The 21,078-nt window shown below is 47.6% G+C and overlaps 1 protein-coding gene across 2 annotated transcripts in view; it reads right to left on the reverse strand.

Moving 5' to 3' along the window:
• Nucleotides 1-21,078, reverse strand: part of LOC116955738 (transforming growth factor-beta-induced protein ig-h3-like) — a 254,790-nt gene that overhangs the window by 166,849 nt on the left and 66,863 nt on the right. The window lies entirely within an intron of this gene.

Below are 21,078 nucleotides of genomic sequence, written 5' to 3' on the forward strand. Positions count from 1 at the left end.
ACACACACTACACACACACCACACATATTACACACACACACCACACACACCACACACACACACACCACCCATACACTACACACACACCACACACACACACCACACACACACAACACACCACACCCACGCGCACACCACACACACACAACACACCACACACACCTTTACACACGCACACCAGACATACCACACACACGCACACCACACCCACACATACCACACACACACTACACACACTACACACACTACACACACACCACACACACCACGCCCACACACACCACACACACCACACACACACTACACATACCACACACTACACACACACCACACACACACTACACACACACACACTACACACACACCACACACACACTACACACACACACCACACACACCAGACACACCACACACACTAGACACACACCACACACACCACACACACCACACACACCACACACACTACACACACACACTACACACACCACACACAGCACACACTACACACACACACACACCACACACACCACACACACACTACACACACACTACACACACACCACACACACACACCACACACACACACACTACACACACTACACTACACACACACCACACACACCACACACACCACACACACCACACACACACACTACACACACACACTACACACACCACACACACCACACACACACACACTACACACACACACTACACACACCACACACACCACACACCACACACACCACACACACACACCACACACACACACACCACACACACCACACACACACTACACTACACACTACACTACACACACACCACCCACACACCACACACACACTACACACACACTACACTACACACACACCACACACACCACACACACCACACACACTACACACACACACTACACTACACACCACACACACACTACACTACACACCACACACACACACGTGCGCACTGCGGGCCAACATGCCCTGCACGCTTGAGGGCCCTCTCGCTAAGAGTTGTGAGCTTCCCGCGAAACCCCAAAAAAAGACCCCGACATCTACCGACCCCCCCAAAATCCACCACCCCCCCTCCACCACCACCCCGCGCCTCCAAATGTAAGCCCCTTAATTGCTTTGAAGGGAGCACCATTTAACTTCTCACATATTGGAGCGGTTAAAAAATAAAAAGCCAGTGATTGCGACCAACGTTTAGTTGCGGGGTTGCAGCGCAGTTGACCTTGATGTGTGCCCGGTCAGGGGTCAAGGACAGCGGAGCAAGTGAAAAAGGGAGGGGGGTGGGGGGTGGGAGTTGTTAAGAACATTCGTAGTGATCTCACTCTGCGGTGGGGGGCGGGGGGGGGCTTCGGAAACTCAGCAGGCACGTATGTACAAAGACAAAGACCCCCCCCCCCCACCCGTATAGCCTCTAACAGACTATTTGAGGCAAGTGTGCTTCTAAGAGCACACACATTGGGTGTGGCCCAGGACCGTATAGAATAACCCCGTGCGTGCCCCGATGCTGATTTTTTACACACCGCGCCCGGTCCTCGTTTTTTAAGGCTGAGTCGACCACAGGTTCGGCCCAGGACCGGTTCAGATAATCGTCGCCGATGTTGGTGGCCGCGAGCGGAAATCGAGCTCGGGTCGCTGGCCCGGTTCTGCACGACCGCTGCCCGGCACCTATGAAGGACGGCAACAGCGCACGAGGGGGTGGGTGGCCGGCAACCACGCCCGGCCGCCTTTGCCTCCCCCAGTGGCCGCGTTTACACACCGCACCCAGGTACTCATTTGAGGCTGAGTCGACCAAGAGAGAGGCCCAGGACCGGCTCAGGTAATCGTCGTCGGTGTTCGTAGCGAGCGGGAGTCGAACTCCGATCGCTGGGTTCGGCGCGCAGCGTGGCGCTAACCGCTGCACCACCGCTCCCCAGCACCGCTCCCCAGCACCGCTCCCCACGTATGTTCGCGCGAGTAAGCACGTGCGTACGTGCACGTGCGTACGTACACGTGCGTACGTGTGCAGTACGTCGTGCCTCTCATGCCAATGCGCACTGCGCATGCAAGTTAATTCAAATTTATTCATCCGCGGATCAATGCTGCGCCAAACAGGGCATAATGAGGCGATAAAATAATGCATACGCTCATTTGCATAATGGTAATATATTTATATTTAATCTGCACTTTTACACATTTTATGACCAATGCCCTTAATTAGACTTGGTGCGATTTCAAGCGAGTACTCTGTTATCTTTATGCGGCGATACAGAACGGGGGTCCGTTTTGTGATTTTATTGTGTCGGCATTGCTACGGAACGGTGCATTAATGAGCTTACATAATTGAGAATAATAAAATGTTGTATTTTTTTTTTACACTGACAGGGCCTAATCATTTACAAGGAGTTTATCTTCCCAAAAACATCTGGCCAAAACTGACAGTGCTTGTTCAGCCAAAGTCCGACTCTGCTGATGAGACCCAGAATGTCGATACCAGTCAAGTGTTTTGCTTTGCTCGGACAAATCCTGCCGCTTAACAAAAGGCTAGAATGTCAATAGGATAAGAGATATTTTTGGTTTCGTTGTAATATTGTATTTTTTTTACGTGAAGACATGGATACAACGTTCCGGTTGGTGTATTGTATGAGGCAGAATGCTCCACGTAGAAACATGAACAATGTATATATATTTTTATCCGTCCATAGTGATCAAGTTTGTTTTGATTAACCAGATGAGAACTCAGAGACCGGGATAGATTCGCAATCCGCAAGGGAGACCGAGGGATAGCCAAATCTAGAAAGGCAATACAAAGAAAAAACAATATATAAAACGTTAAAACAATGACGCATAACAGAAGCCAGAGCAAAAGCAACTGTGTCACCCAATCAGCTGTGTGGTGTATTTAGATTACTGAGCGCTGTACAGATTTTACGTGCGGTAATACAATTTAAAAGCGTATGCCAAAACCATGGATCGTATGAACGAATAAATGCCCGATTCACAAGTGCGAAGGAGACATCGCAGTACCAACTAAACTATTGTTTTATTTAACCAGGTAAGGCCCCACTGAGCTATATAGCTCTTTTTTACAAGCGACCTGGCTATCACAAATGATTCCTCGACGAAGTGGCGTATCGCGTGGAAATTTATAGCAGCCATTTCCTCGAAACGCGCGATGTTGTTTCTAAACGTGGAGGGGAAAAATCCGGAGGACCCCGAGAAAAATCCACGTGACCACGGGGAGAGAGACACGCAAACTCCAAATATACAGCAGCAGCAAGGCGTCAGGGTCGGGATTGAACCCACGACCTCCTGCATAGCACGCGAGGTAGTTAACATCTCCTAGCCACCGTGGCGCTGCTCCTGATGATACGGCTCAACCACGCAAGGACGCAGGAATGAAAGCCACGGAGAAGACCTGCAGTGAGAGCTTGGAAGTGAGTGCCAGTGATCTGTGTGACAGCGTCCACATTCATCTATGACTCTTCATTGATGTGCTTGGTTCTTTCGGTAAAGTCACGTTGAAGGGAAACAATAAAATAATAATATATATAACAATAACATTCTCACGACGTTTCGACTGTAACGCAAACAGTCATCATCAGGTGTGAAAAACGAACTGTTTCTTGTCGTTGGTTTTTCACACCTGATGATGACTGTTTGCGTTGCAGTCGAAACGTCGTGAGAATTTTATTGTTTTATATGTATTATTATTATTGTATTGTTTCCCTTCAACGTGACTTTACCGAAAGAACCAAGAATATGAATCACTGCAGTCACGAAAGCTTTAAATCAAAATCTTCATTGATGGTCACGTATAAGGAAAATAGCGGAAGACCATTGTCTCCCCTTTCACGTTTACAAATTTTTTTTTGAGCAACGCTCATTTCCACTGGCAGCCAGTGCTGGGATTTCCACATTGCTATGGCGTGGACGTAATCTCTCCCCAAAGAATAACGAAACACTATGAATTTATCAGACGCCGCGTACCCGCTTGTCTATTGCCATCACGTCACCTGTCAAAAGTCCAATTATAAGTAAGCATGAATCATTGCAGCAGCATTACAAACACGTGCGGTGGGTGGATGAAAGCGACACCGTACCGAGTTCAGCCCGTATATCGCTCAGCTCATGGCTGACCTCATTCCAAATGCCTGATGTCATTCTCAATATGGTTTATTGTTACATTGCCTCGACTGTGAGACATGTCATTCATGACCCGTGCGTGAGTTTCTTTGTTGTAGCTCGCAAGTAACAAAAACAAACCAATCCCTGAACGTATCTAGAATATTCTGTATACATTCCATAACGACGCGACTCTTATTCGACTTGACACGCGGACAAAATGGCCGACGCTCATCGCGCCCTTGATGACGCGGCCATATACTTGCAATGGTGGAGACACGTGGCCCCATTTTTATTTGTTGGCAAAATAAATCGGACGAAAAGAGGCATTATGCCAAGGCACGACATGGTGGGGGGGGGGGGGGGGGTGGTGGGGGGGGGGCTTTTAATGTGGAAGAGGAATAAACAGCACTAAAACATGGAATTTAATGTGTGGAGTTAGAAGTTTTACAAACCGAGCTAAAAGGTCGCTGATTCAAGATTCGGCTGAGTGCATGGAATGCCCGAAGCCGCATAACTTCAACCGGCGTACCACTTAACGTAGTATGTTGAACTTCTTTTTCACCATATGCAGCCAAACGTGCTTCCATACTAAAAATACAACGCCCACTTTTGCATCGGCGTTGACGCTAGCAGCCTCACAGTGAGATGAACCTGTGATCGATTCCCAACTTTATCTGAGGAGTTTGCATGTTCTCTCCCAGCTCTGCCTTAGAACAACAAAAGAAACCCATGCAATGGGACTGCCATTGGCCAAAAAGCATCCCATTGCTTAAAAAAATCCCCGCAAATTACTTAATTGGGAACACGCGCACAGCAGCAGCAGCAGCAACACCCCCAACTCACCGGCCTCTACTGCGAAAGCTTGGCAGGACCCTCCTGAAAACGAGCATTGATACTCGGCGAGAGTTTCCTGCGTAAACAAGCGTCAACGTCACGGTAATATGTAGGTCTACGGGCGCCACGATGCCGAGATGTTAACTGCCTCGCCTGGTGTACAGGAGGTCGTGGGTTCGATCCCGACCCTGACGACGCCTGCTGTATATTTGGAGTTTGCGTGTCTCTCTCTCTCTCTCTCATTATCATCACCACGGTGGCTATGAGATGTTAACTACCTAGCTTGGTATACAGGAGGTCGTGGGTTCGATCCCGACCCTGACGACGCCTGCTGTATATTTGGAGTTTGCGTGTCTCTCTCTCTCTCATCATCATCACCACGGTGGCTAGGAGATGTTAACTACCTCGCCTGGTATACAGGAGGTCGTGGGTTCGATCCCGACCCTGACGACGCCTGCTGTATATTTGGAGTTTGCATGTTCTCCCCGTGGTTGCATGGATTTTTCTCCAGGTCATTCAGTTTTTTTTTTCCCTCCACAATTAGAAACATGCGTTTCGAGTATTTCACTGCTATACTATCTCCACGTGATAAGCCCATTTCGTCGAGCGATCATTTGTGGCCAGGTCGCTTCTCAAAAGAGCTATGCATAGCTCAGCAGTGAGCCTTGCTTGGTAAAATAAAATAAAATGGTTTAATTTCAAAGCAAAAGTGTACCCTGCTTGTGGGATGAAAGCAAAGCAGAGCAAGAAAATTTAATGGCTGGAGTCCTACATTTTTGTTTAGTATGGGAAAAAAAAAAACTCCAGATCTCTAAGACAGACCATCATTGACTGAAGCAAGACGTGGAGACGAATGCCATTAATTTCGACTTAAAGCTTTCGTGACTGCAGGGATTCATCTGCTTGGTTCTTTCGGTAAAGTCACGTAGATAGGGAAATAATAAAATAATACAAATTAAACATAATAAAGTAAAATTCTCACGACGTTTCGGCCACAACGCAAGCGGGCCTTGCTCAGGTGAAGAAACAGAGTTGTCGGAAAGACAGCGTCTTAATGAACACTGCTAAGCTTGGCAGCGTATTTTAAGCCTGGTGGGAGGGAGGAGAGAGCCTTGATATGTAAACTCCTTCGTCAAGGCGCTCTCTCCTCCCACCCAGCTTAAAATACGCTGCCAAGCTTAGCAGTGTTCACTGGAGCACTGTCTTTCCGACAGCTCTGTTTCTTCACCTGAGGACGGCTGCTTGCGTTGGTGGCCGAAACGTCGTGAGAATTTCACGTAATTTCATGATGTTTTATTTTTATCATTTTATTATTTCCCTATCTTACGTGACTTTACCGAAAGAACCAAGAAGACGAATGCCATACTTTGAGTTGTTTAATTTAATCACTTTCGCACGCAAACCGAGAGTCGTGCAACTTGTGCGGAAGATAGGCGGCGCTTGCCGCAAAGTGGTCTGGCGAATTTCAAGGTTGCATTATCTGCATCTGTCAATGGAATAGAACGGGCAAGAGATAAATCGTGAAGCCGAAAGGATTCACATCGCTGCCAGGGCATTTTCATGCGGTTCACGGAAGCAGAGTGTGGTAGCAGTGTAATGAGCTGTGGGTAGACTCAAACCCCGAGTTAAATCCCCGCTCACGACCAACAGCAGTGACGATGACTTTGAACCGGCCCTGGGCCCTCCCGTAGGTCGATGTGTAAACATGGCCACTGGGGAGACAAAGGCGGGTCGGGCGTGGTCATATTGGCCACCCACCCCGTCGTGTGGAGTGCCATAGCCGCCTTCATAGTGCGGGAGGTGGGGAGGAATTTGATTTTTTTCCACCCATCAGTCCACACTTTAGTTCGCCTGCTGTCAGCCTGTTTGTCTCTAAGCCCATGATGTGTTTGTTTTTTTTTCTCTCTGTGCACGCCACACGCTTCTGCACGATAGACGTCTCCGCGGTGGTGAGACGTTAACCACCTCGCCTGGTGTGCAGGAGGTCGTGGGTTCGTTCCCGAACCTGACACCTGCTGCTGTATTTTGAGTTTGCATGTCTCTCTCGCTCTCTCATCATCATCGCGGTGGCTAGGAGATGTTAACTACCTCGCCTGGTATGCAGGAGGTCGTGGGTTCGATCCAGACCCTGACGCCTGCTGTATATTTGGAGTTTGCGTGTCTCTCTCTCTCTCTCTCATCATCATCACGGTGGCTAGGAGATGTTAACTACCTTGGCTGCTATACAGGGTCATGGGTTCGATCCCGACCCTGACGTCTGCTCGTATATTATTTGGAATCTGCGTGGCTCTCTCCCTGTGGATTTTTCTCCGGGTCCTCCGGTCTCCCCCCCCCCCAAAATAAATATTTGTGTGCAGACAAATTGTGCGTGCAGACAAAAATTGTGCGTTACACAATATTTGTCTGCTATAAATGTCCACATGATGTTAAGCCGCTTCATCGAACTATCATTTGTGATAGGACAGGCCGCTTCTGACAAAGAGCTGTACAGCTCAGTGGGCCTTACCTGGTAAAATAAAATATAGTTAAAATTGATTTTTGCCTCCCAGCGCAGTAGGCGAAAGAAGGGCGCACGTTTCTCAAATCCATAACCCCCCGCCTCGCCACCGCGAATACGTGATGAGGTCGCACTCATTACACACAAAGGGCCCGTCCACAAGTGAACGACTTGGCTGATCCCTTCAAGGAGCGTAAACCATGGTCACGTGGACTCCGGTCGTCACCGTTCGCATCAGCGGTGTCCAACAAATGACGAACAGTTGCGCGAGTCGTCTTCACGAGCCGAGCGTCCGTGCGGGGTGCGTGGAGCCTCTGTAGGCTGGTGAGGGAGGGGGCGGCGCAGGCAGACCACTTCTGGCCTCCTGAGTGGCTCGAGGAAAGGGCTCAGAGAAACAGCAACAAACGGGCTTTGTTGTTTTTTTGTTGTTGTTGAGGGTGCAACAGGAGATGATGCGTGGTGGTGGTGGTGGTGGCAGGGCGTCCGGATAGCTCGCCAGCAGCCTTCGAGTTTGACGAAAGGAAAACATCTTGCCTGAAAGCTTTCGTGACTGCAGGAATTCATAACCTATCTACGTGACTTTACCGAAAGACCCAAAGAATACAAAGGAGAAAATTTATGAAAATAATAAGAATCTTGGAGGCAGTTGCCGTGCAGAGATTTATCAAATGGGACTCGACAGGAAATGTGTTCATTCAGAATGTGATATATATTTTTTTAATGTTTTTTCATGTTGTTTTAAAAAAAATTTACACACGCGTACGGCAATGATTGTGCGGCGACGTCTCCAATTGTTTAGCCGAGCCGCGGGTCTAAATATCCCAACCGGGGCCAAAGAAAAATAATGGATGTTCGCAATTATTTCCACCCGTGTCATGCCCTCCCGTGTTTTTGTCCTTCAATTTGGGAGGAAAAAAAACTCGCTCAAGGAGGCGGAACTCCTCAATGGTTACCACGTGGGGAAAATCATCTCTCGCGCTTACAGCGTCGCGGGGGGCGGCTTCCTTCCACTGCAACCAGTGGTGGTGGCGGAGACTTGAAATTATAAAACCGGCGGTGGTGGGCGGTGTTGGTGGGTGGGGGAAGTGGATAAAAAAATAAATATATAGTAGCTTCAATTGCACGTGGATGGAAAAAGATACTTTGCACGGTACATTTAACGTAATCGCACGCTGCTGCCGCGATTATACACAGTTCCCGCTTCTAAACAAGCATCTTTCAACTTGCAAAATGGGCCGAAAACTTGACACGCCGGCGTTACGAAATGTGCTCGCCTCTTTCTCACAGAGGCAATTTGCGCGAAGGAAAAAAAACTCCCAGCCTGCGCAGCAACTCCGGGCCGCGACGCTGGATTTTGAAACTGTCACTGGAGCGCCAAGCCAAAAGTTTAATCGCGATTGCCAACACTGTTCACCCTTTTCCTAAGATGTGCATTAATGTATGGTTGTTGTATTTAAATAATGATAATGATATTATTGGTTCTTTCGGGTAAAATCACGTAGAAGGGAAACAATAAAATAATAAAAAAAATATATAAAAATATGTATAATATATATTATATATTTTTATAATATATAATATATTATATATATTTATTATTTTATTGTTTCCCTTCTACGTGACTTTACCGAAAGAACCAAGAATATGAATCCCTGCAGTCACAAAAGCTTTAAATCAAAATGATAATGATGTTCTGCCCCTTCGTCATTTCCCTGCTGGACGTAGATCGCCCCTATATTTGGCCAATTCAGGTTGGTGAAGGGGGGTTGCTCATGGATGCTTCCGATATTACTAGCCACCGTTGTTGAGGGTGTGGGAATCCAAATCCGGACTGGGGGGACCGCAGTACAGACCACAATCCACTGGGCACTTCTCAATCTATCCACTGGGCCATTTCTCAAACTATCCCCTGGGCCACTTATCAAACTATCCACGGGGCCACTTGTCAATCTACCCATGGGCCACTTCTCAATCTATCCACTGCGCCACTTCTCCAACTAACCACTGGACCACTTCTCAATCTATCCACTGGGCAACTTCTCAAACTATCCCCTGGGCCACTTATCAAACTATCCACGGGGCCACTTATCAAACTATCCCCTGGGCCACTTATCAAACTATCCCCTGGGCCACTTATCAAACTATCCCCTGGGCCACTTATCAAACTATCCACGGGGCCACTTGTCAATCTACCCATGGGCCACTTCTCAATCTATCCACTGTGCCACTTCTAAAACTATCCACTGCGCCACTTCTCAAACTATTCACTGGGCAACTTCTCAATCTATCCACTGGGCCACTTCTCCAACTATCCACTGGGCCACTTTTCAAACTTTCCCCTGGGCCACTTTTCAAACTTTCCCCTGGGCCACTTCCCAACTCATAAAAAATGAAAACTAATATTGTTGCATCTGGGAAAGTGCTATCCAAGTGCAATAGACGTCATGTCGTAGTTACTTGAGCGATGATATTTTCACGTACGTGTACATACAGTATGTATGTATGTTGAACTTCTTTCGCACTGTACGTAACCAACCGTTTCTAATCGGAGGTATAAACATGAAAGCAATCAGGGGTGGAAACATTAAAATTAAAATATCGTAATTTATAATTGGTGTCTTTTTGCTTAGGGCGTTTAGGTATGTGGTCAAAGAGATGTATAAATCAAACAAATGTCAAAAATTGTGCTTTGCTTTTGAACATTCGGAATTTGATGGGGGGGGGGGGGGAAACCCAAAATTAAAATGGTAAATTTTCCGGCGTGACCACTCGATTAACTCGCTATGTCACGCGGTGGAGGGCACATAGCTCCGATTGAAATATTACCGACACGATCTCGCCCGAAATAAACGAATTCCGAATACGTTAGCGGCGCTTATTTTTTTTTGTTATCACCCAGAGATTGATGAGAGACTGAGTCAATCGGTGACCGGGGTCTGAAACTCTCTCCATTTAATTTTTATCACTCCACAGCCTCGCCTCCAGACCACCAGCTCAAAGGAACTGAACGTGTGGCTGTTTCGTGGTTTAGAGCCGCCGACTTTAAGTGTTGAGAAAAACGTGGTCACATCTCAATAACTGGTAGCGGTGGCGAGACAAGATCTGATCTATATATAAAAAAATGGAAACTATTTTTAGTTCCATAATTTCCATATTTTTCTAAATGTTACCAGGTAAAGCCCCACCGAGTTATGTCGCTCTTTTTTTCAGAAGCGACCTGGCCACAAATGACAGCTCAGCAAAGTGGCTCATCGTGTGGACATTCATAGCAGCCAATACTCTAAATGCGTGAGTGTTGATTCTGAACGTGGAAGGAAAAACCGGAGGACCCGGAGAAAAATCCACGTGACCACGGGGAGAACGTGCAAACTCCAAATACACACCAGGCGTCAGGGTCGGGATCGAACCCACGACTTCCTGCACACAGAGCGAGGTAGTCGACATCTCCTAGCCACCAACGGACTTGAGAGCCCAAGTCGAGCCAAAGCTATTCCGCAACTGTGCCACGTCTGAGACGCCTGGGACGCAGACGGCCGAGGAGCGAGCGCTTGTTTGAAGCGAGAAGAAAACAACGAACGAGCCGGGCTCTCGGCGGAAGCATGGGGAAGGAGGAAGAGGAGGGGGAGGAGGGGGAGGAGGGGGAGGAGGGGGAGGAGGGGTGGGTCACTACTCACGCTCTAAAAACGCGCCGACTCCGAACGGAATTCGACCGCTTGTGCCTTTGCCACCCACTTGACGCGGGGGAATTAATCGGAAAGCTGGCCGCGCCGTAACAAAAAAACACGAATAAAAATCTGGCCGCCCCAGCGCAAACACCGCGAGACCTCCACCAGCCCCCCTCCCCTCCCCCGCCAATTTCCCGCCTCCCCTCGTTCACCGCGAAATGCCGAGAAAATTTGCCATCGTTAGCTTCACACCACCTTCCTTTTCCGCTTCGTCTGACAACCCCCACCAACCCCCACCAACCCCCCTCCCAACTTGTTGCTCGCTCCCCCGTTCGTCGCCCTTTCTTGTCGCATTCCGAACCTTACCGAAGTGTAAACTGAATAAATACGGTCAGTGGGCACTTTTATCATCAGCGTGCCGGTTGTGTGTAACCCACTTGTGTGCGCTGCATTTGCAAATAACGAAAGCGACGCGTCACGGAGTGGTGGTTTTTTCATTGTTATTTTACTCTTGATTCGATGAGATGAAAATGGGGAAAAATTGGCGGTCCGCAGAGCCGTGGCTGCTGCGCTGCCATCGCCGCGGTGAGCGCGGTTGGCAATGTACGGCGCGAAAGAAGTTCAACTTACGTACATGTGTAGACTCACGCAGAGACCCGTAGACTCACGCAGAGACCCGTAGACTCACGCAGAGATCCACAGACTCACACATAGATCTATAGACTCACACAGAGACCCATAGACTCACCCAGAGGCCCATAGACTCACACAGAGACCCATAGACTCACACAGAGACCCATAGACTCACACAGAGACCCATAGACTCACACAGAGACCCATAGACTCACCCAGATACCCATAGACTCAAACAGAGACCTATAGACTCACACATAGACCTATAGACTCACACAGAGACCCATAGACTCACACAGACATCCATTGTTTGTTGTCCATCCCCCGCACCTACGTTTAGCGTGGAATTTGTGACGTTAATGAAATATTCTGGCAAATTGCCCGATGATGCTGGATGTAAATACCAGCGAAACGTCATACTAAAAAAATGTAAATGTTGTGGATTCACTCTTCAACACACCGGTGGGCTAAAGTAGTGAACTATTTTTCTTTTGTCAACGTGACACTTTTTTTACTGATTGGCCGTGTCCGGTTGTGGAGGGTTGCAACACATTAAACAATAACACGATCTAACCCAAAAAACCTTTATTATGAAAAAATATTTCGATTTAAAGCTTTCGTGACTGCAGGGATTCATCTTCTTGGTTCTTTCGGTAAAGTCACCACGTAGAATGGAAATAAAATAAGAAAAAATAAAACACATTTTATCATATTTTAAGTAAAATAATGAAAATAAAACATATTTTATCATGTTTTATTTTCATTATTTTATTTCCATTCTACGTGTTAAACTGATGATGATGTTGTTACAAATGGAAAATTTAAAACTCTCCGGCAGTGTGCGGCGCCTGTGATCACCACCCAGAAGAGACGCATGGGAGCGTGGGAATGTGGACTCAAAGCCAGATTCACAAACACGGAGGAGGATGAGGGAGCAGGAGGAAGGATGAGGAGGCATCATCACAGCAGCGATGATTCACCACTCCGCTACTCCTGAGTCCGCAATCATGAGGATCATCAACCACCGCGATGTAAAATCACAGCTGTTGCCCTACACCAGCTGTTCTTCTTCACCTGGGGTGCACATACCCCCTGGGCATGCGAGATGCCCTTTCTGAGAATCAAATGGGTGCAGGCTCCAGTAAAGATTAAGAACCACTGCCAGAGACTAACCTTGCCCGTAGACAAAGACAGCCCGTAGACTAACACAGCCCATAGACTAACACAGTCCATAGACTAACACAGCCCATAAACTAACATAGCCCATAGACTAACACAGCCCATAGACTAACACAGCCCATAGACTAACACAGTCCATAGACTAACACAGCCCATAAACTAACATAGCCCATAGACTAACACAGCCCATAGACTAACATAGCCCATAGACTAACACTGCTCATAGACTAACACAGCCCATAGACTAACACAGCCCATAGACTAACCTTGCCCATAGACTAACCTTGCCCATAAACTAACACAGCCCATAGACTAACACTACCCATAGACTAACATTGCCCATAGACTAACACAGCCCGTAGACTAACACAGCCAATAGACTAACATAGCCCGTAGACTAACACAGCCCATAGACTAACATAGCCCATAGACTAACACAGCCAATAGACTAACACAGCCCATAGACTAACATTGCCCATAGACTACACTACCCATAGACTCAACACTACCCATAGACTCAACACTACCCATAGACTTACATTGCCCATAGAGCAGTGGTTCTGAACCTGGGGTGTATGCCATCCCCTGGGAATGCGAGATGCCCTCCCTGGGGAGTGCGACACATGGCCAGATTCTTTTTTAGAAGGTAAATCATCGAAGCACAAATTAAGCACTGGGCACGAGAGTACAACTACTTACTTTCTATAGGAATAGATTTTACCCTTTTAACTGGCACACAAACTGACACCTTTATTCAAGGCATCATGTTTGCAATAACCACAACACAAGCAGTCAAAATGCAAACAAAAAAGACAACTCTGATAATAATATTGGCACTGTCCTTGAATTTGATTGGTCCACACCCGAGACAGCTTTTCTTAGAGCCTAGTCTTCATTGGTGTTGGACCAGAAGACGCCAAAAGGCGTACAACTCAAAAACAGCGCACTATCAGAGTATTGAGGGCTCGGGGTGAGTATTTGCATTATGAGACCTCCTTTGCCAGTAACAAGATCTAAATACTTTCTTTCACCAAACCCCTATGCATTGATTAACATCGTTCATTTCATTTAATGACAGAGAACCAACAAGGCGTGCAAGGTTTGCAGTAAAAGTTAAGAACCACAGTTGTACAGCAACGTCAGCCGTAGGAAGAACACCATCCGCACTCATTTGATCATCATATTAATTTATGTTTGAAATCAATCGTTGTACTTACACGTACGGCCCAATTTTGTCAATCCACTGCGACATCAAGGCCTCGCCGCACTGCGGCACGCGTTCAGGCTATTTAGATCATTTGCCTGCGATACATTTCCACGTGGTTTTAATAAGCCACCTGGTTGAGCTATCGTTTGCGATAGACAGGTTACCCCTTAAAAAAAAAAGCTATACAGCTCAGTGCGGCCTCACTTGGCAAAATAAAGAAAATTTAAAATCTTTATAGTTTGGTAGTTATCACTGCGATGTCTCCTTCACACTTGTGAATCGGGCATTGATTTGTTCATACAATTCATCGATTGAAAAATAACCGTATAGGCTCAGTGGGCCTTACCTGGTAAAATATTTTTATAAAAGTAGTTTGATAGTTAGATTTGGCTGTTGCCAGATGAAGCTAGATGAAGCTGGTTGTAATTACTGGCAAAAACGTCGTACTCAGATTGTAAATGTTGTGGCTTGGCTCTCCAACACACGAATTGGCAACGTTCTGTTTACATGACAACCTTTACTAGTTCGCTGTGTCGGGTGGTGGTGGGTTTTTAACGACCCATTTATACATTTACAAGATCTAACCCACAATAAACAAAACCTTTTATGCTTAATCATTTTATGACAATAACTGGAATGCGGAGGGTAGCGTAAAAACAAACATGTCTGGGCCCCCTGAGTCTCGGGGGACCGTTCGATTCTCGTAGCCTGCTTTGTGGCTTACGGGTTGAAGCCACGTGGAGGGAGACAGCCAAACCCCTGACCAAACCACCGGAGCTCGCGTTGCATTTTTTTTGCGAGTGACAACCGGGGCCTCCCGTTCCGATGACGTACACGTAGCCACATCATCGTGCACGTCATCGGAACGTGTACGTACGTCGTCCGTTTTCGATGCTACACGTGTACTCACGTGTACATTATCCGCTCCAGTGACGTAAACGTGGAACCATCATCGGAACGGAACCGGAAGAAAAACTAAATTGAAGTAAGTTGATCGTTACCGAGGCTCCCACAAGGCCACTTGGGGGAGGGTGTACGACACAGTGTTGGCGCCGGCTACCCATAGAGCACAGCGGTCGTGTCGCTATGGGTCTCTGCGGTGAATAACAATGTCTTTAAAAACAACGGCGCTACATCGCCCCCCCCCCCCCTCCAAAACCGAAAAAAACATATATCTTCATTCATTATATGCATCCGCAATTGCTAATGTGAGGGGCAAAGCGAACTACCCTCCCCCCTACACACACCCACACCACCCCCCCCCCCAATAAATATAGAAATACAAAACCACCTATAACATTAAAGCTGAACCGCTTGTGCCGTTCCGGGGACTCCCACTCCCTGCCGTTGCTGCTCAACACTGGAGGCACGAGTTGCGTCTGGAGAAGGCAGATCCGGCAAGCCTCACGCCTGTCATCGTAAATCCACTGCTCGATGAATAATAATTCCACGCGCTTGAATGACTGTAGGCTGTGAGGCGCCAGAACCAGTGTCAGTGCCGCAGACGAACGAGGCGAGGCCTTGAATATAGGGCTGAGCCTTTGAGAAAGCGGTGGGGCCTTTGAGTGCCTCTACAAAAATGTGTCTCTTGAGGCAGCACGGTGGCTAGGTGATGTTAACTACCTCACCTGGTATACAGGAGGTCGTGAGTTCGATCCTGACCCTGACAATGCCTGCTGTATATTTGGAGTTTGCGTGCCTCTCTCTCACAGTGGTGAGATGTTAACTACCTCACCTGGTATACAGGAGGTCGTGAGTTCGATCCTGACCCTGACAATGCCTGCTGTATATTTGGAGTTTGCGTGCCTCTCTCTCACAGTGGTGAGATGTTAACTACCTCGCCTGGTATGCAGGAGGTCGTGAGTTCGAACCTGACCCTGACAATGCCTGCTGTATATTTGGAATTTGCGTGCCCCTCTCTCACAGTGGTGAGATGTTAACTACCTCGCCTGGTATGCAGGAGGTCGTGAGTCCGATCCTGACCCTGACAATGCCTGCTGTATATTTGGAGTTTGCGTGTCTCTCTCTCACAGTAGTGAGATGTTAACTACCTCGCCTGGTATGCAGGAGGTCGTGAATTCGATCCTGACCATGACAATGCCTGCTATATATTTGGAGTTTACGTGTCTCTTTCCCCGTGGTCGCATGGATTATTTTTTTCCGGGCTCTCCGGTTTTCCCCTCCACATTTAGAATGTAACGTGCGTTCAGAGTATTCGGCTACTACTATATATGTCCACACGTGATGATAATGATGAGCCACTTCGTTGGGCTATCATTTGTGGCCAGGTCGCTTCTGACAAAGAGCTACAGAGCTCAGTGGGCCTGAGCTGATAAAATAAAAAAAATAGTTTATACTTTAGTTTAAAAGTCGCTGTAGGTTGAACGCCGCTGCTAAGGTGCAGCAGCAGTGGGAACAATGATGACGATGATGACAATGATGACGAAGACAATGATGATGATGATGACGATGATGACGATGATGGCGATGATGACGATGATGACAATGGTGACAATGATGACGATGATGATAACAATCACGATGATGACAATTATGGTGATGACAATGATGATGTTGACAATGATGACGATGATGACAATGATGACGATGATGACAATGATGATGACAATGACGAAGATGACAGTGATGACGATGACGACAATGATGACAATGGTCACAGTGATGACAATGTGACAATGATGACGATGATGACAATGATGATGACAATGATGATGACAATGCTGATGACAATGACGAAGATGACAATGATGACGACAATGATGACAATGGTCACAGTGATGACAATGGTGACAATGGTGACAATGATGACGATGATGACGATGATGACAATGATGATGACAATGATGATGACAATGACGAAGATGACAATGATGACGATGACGACAATGATGACAATGGTCACAGTGATGACAATGGTGACAATGATGACGATGACGACAATGATGACAATGGTCACAGTGATGAAAGTGGTGACAATGATGACGATGATGACAATGATGACGATGACGACAATGATGACAATGGTCACAGTGATGACAATGGTCACAATGATGACGATGACGACGATCATGATAATGGTCAAAGTGATGACAATGGTGACAATGATGACGATGACGACAATGATGACAATGGTCACAGTGATGACAATGGTGACAATGATGACGATGACGACAACGATGACAATGGTCACAGTGATGACAATGGTGACAATGATGATTATGACGGTAACGATGACAATGGTCACAGTGATGACAATGGTGACAATGATGACGATGACGACAATGATGACAATGGTCACAGTGATGACAATGATGACAATGATGACGATGATGACAATGATGACGATATGACAATGATGACAATGGTCACAGTGATGACAATGGTGACAATGATGACGATGACGACAATAATGACAATGGTCACAGTGATGACAATGGTGACAATGATGACGATGACGACAATAATGACAATGGTCACAGTGATGACGATATTGACAATGATGACGATGATGACAATGGTCACAGTGGTCACAGTGATGACAATGGTGACAATGATGACGATGTCGACAACGATGACAATGGTCACAGTGGTGACAATGGTGACAATGATGACGATGACGACAACGATGACAATGGTCACAGTGATGACAATGGTGACAATGATGACGATGACGACAACTATGACAATGGTCACAGTGATGACGATATTGACAATGATGACGATGATGACAATGGTCACAGTGGTCACAGTGATGACAATGATGACGATGACGACAATGATGACAATGGTCACAGTGATGACAATGGTAACAATGATGACGATGACGACAACGATGACAATGGTCACAGTGATGACAATGGTAACAATGATGACGATGACGACAACGATGACAATGGTCACAGTGATGACAATGGTAACAATGATGACGATGACGACAATGATGACAATGGTCACAGTGATGACAGTGGTGACAATGATGACAATGGTGACAATGATGACGATGACGACGATGATGACAATGGTCACAGTGGTGACAATGATGACAATGATGACGATGACGACAATGATGACAATGGTCACAGTGATGACAATAGTGACAATGATGACGATGACGACAATAATGACGATGGTCACAGTGATGACAATGGTGACAATGATGACGACAGGCCACGTACCGGTCGGCGGGGGCTCCCACGGAGATACGACGGCTGGCAGTGACGATCCTGGCCTCTAGACGCAGAGACCCTCACAAAACCATCGACATCTCTCGTGGCACACACTGCTCGCCGTTTTCACACGGCAGCCTTTCCACCCTCACCATGGCAACGTCTATTTTGGTAGTTTAATCGGAACTCGAGTCATCGGGTTCGTAGCGCGGTGCGTGCGCTGACCGTCGTGCCACCGCTCCCCACACGCCAAAGACAAAGATCCCCCGTGTAGCCTTAACAGACTGTTGGGGCAAGTGCTGTTGGCGAGTAGCACCTACAAAGACAAAGATCCCCCGTGTAGCCTTAACAGACTGTTGGGGCAAGTGCTGTTGGCGAGTAGCACCTACAAAGACAAAGATCCCCCGTGTAGCCTTAACAGACTGATGGGGCAAGTGCTGTTGGCGAGTAGCACCTACAAAGACAAAGATCCCCCGTGTAGCCTTAACAGACTGTTGGGGCAAGTGCTGTTGGCGAGTAGCACCTACAAAGACAAAGATCCCCCGTGTAGCCTTAACAGACTGATGGGGCAAGTGCTGTTGGCGAGTAGTACCTACAAAGACAAAGATCCCCCGTTGTAGCCTTAACAGACTGATGGGGCAAGTGCTGTTGGCGAGTAGCACCTACAAAGACAAAGATCCCCCGTGTAGCCTTAACAGACTGATGGGGCAAGTGCTGTTGGTGAGTAGCACCTACAAAGACAAAGATCCCCCTTGTAGCCTTAACAGACTGTTGGGGCAAGTGCTGTTAGCGAGTAGCACCTACAAAGACAAAGATCCCCCGTATAGCCTTAACAGACTGATGGGGCAAGTGCTGTTAGCGAGTAGAACCTACAAAGACAAAGATCCCCCGTGTAGCCTTAACAGACTGATGGGGCAAGTGCTGTTAGCGAGTAGCACCTGTGAACGCCGGCACAGCACACGAGGGGGTTGGGGGAGTGCCGGATGACCCCAGCAGCACAAGTAGCTACACATGCAGCTACGGGGCCCCGCACTTTCAAGGGCCCCGCGCCGAATGCTTTCAAGCTATCGATTCCGGTTGAGCGATTCTACACTTGCTCTATCACTATAGTACTATACCGCCTTCGACTTTTACGAACGACTGGGTGTTTGAGGTTAGCGATTTCTCGTGTTATCTGGCCGTATAGCAAATGATAACATTCAATTACCTTACTATGCAAATTAAAAAAAATAGTGTTTTAATATTTACGTGTTTTTTGGTTTGTTTATTTAGGGCATCTTCATGACATACGCTACAGGCCCCGCACTAGCTTAATCCGGCGCTGGGTGGCTGGCTAGCACCACGCCTGGCCACCTTTGACTCCCCAGTGGCGATGTCTACAACCATCGCACCCAGGTACTCATTTGAGGCTCATGCTGACACCAGGAGTTCAGCCCACACTTGTGCACGGCCCGTCAACCCGACCATACTAAAGGGAAGGTACCATCAGTATCTCTAAACCCGTCTAAAACACCCGGTGAATGGCATGACGCTTCGTCCTGGTCGAGCGCGGGATTGTGCTGCTGCAAAAAACGATTTGCAAGAACTGAATCTACCAGACAAATTCCCGCGGCGCAGATGACCTGTTGCGCACCAACGACCACTGTCATCGTCCAACGTTGATTTCCGTCGGTGTGCCAACGTTGTCACGCGAGACGGAGCCCATTGGGGGCATTGTGCGCAGCGCGTTTCACGCATTCGTTGGGGTCTTTCGGCAAAGTCGCGTAGATGCGTTCAGGGAAAAATGACAGGCGCGGCGGCAGATTCGCGGATTGCTTTCGCTGAACACGACGGAGGTTTTAAAGAAATTCGTTTCTCCAATCTGGTTGTTAAAAGTGCATCGTGGCTCCAGTGGCTTCCCAGTATCGGAAGGAAAGGAACGTTCCGGACGGCCGCAGAAGCGCGCCCCGAAAGCGCCGCGCGGCGACGCGGTGACCGCCGCCATGTTTGTTCGACGGCTCGTAGCCAAAAGCCTCCGCCGCTGCCGCGGCGATGACGGTCGGAAAGTCCGCGCGATGGTGGTTTTGCGCTCCTTGACGAGATCAGCCAGGGGTGTCCGTGGTGCATTTGTGGCGAGCGCTTTGTGTGTGTGAATGAGTGCAACCTTATCCACGTATCCGTTCGGCAACTGGAAGCCAACGTAGCTCAACGGGGTGGGGTGTGGTGGGGTGGGAGTGGGGGGGGGTGTCGCAGGGTCAACTCCCGTTTCAACGTTGGCTCAACCTAGGCCGCCCATCCCTCACCAGGTTCGATAATTTGCCTTGCTACTTTTTGAATTCATGCTGCCACCTTATGCAGTGTTACTGGGCCCCGGCCATGGAAATGTGGAATTTCCACCGCTGGCTTAGGGACTCAGGCACAGCCCCCCACCCCCCCCCTCCCCTCCCCCAACAGAGAGAGAGAGAGTAGTGACGTCTGTGAGTTCACAATCTTCGGTCAACTCCGTGAGTTGACAGTCAACTCCGTTAGGTTATGCACGTTGAACTTCCTCTTGATTTGAAGCTTTCGTGACTGTAAGGAATCCATACTCTCTGGTTCTTTCGGTAAAGTCACGTGGGTAGACAAAATAATAACAAAATAAAACAAATAAAAATTAAAAAGTGAATAAAAAATGATAAAAAAATATCACGACGTTTTAATCACGTCGTCATATTTATTATTATTATTTTTTATTCACTTTATTTTCATTTAGAAAAAAAAAATAACAAAGGAAACACGACGT

This window comes from Petromyzon marinus, chromosome 61 (assembly GCF_048934315.1).
Source record: "Petromyzon marinus isolate PM22_M1 ecotype Great Lakes invasive population chromosome 61, UKy_Petmar_22M1.pri1.0, whole genome shotgun sequence".
NCBI lineage: Eukaryota > Metazoa > Chordata > Hyperoartia > Petromyzontiformes > Petromyzontidae > Petromyzon > Petromyzon marinus.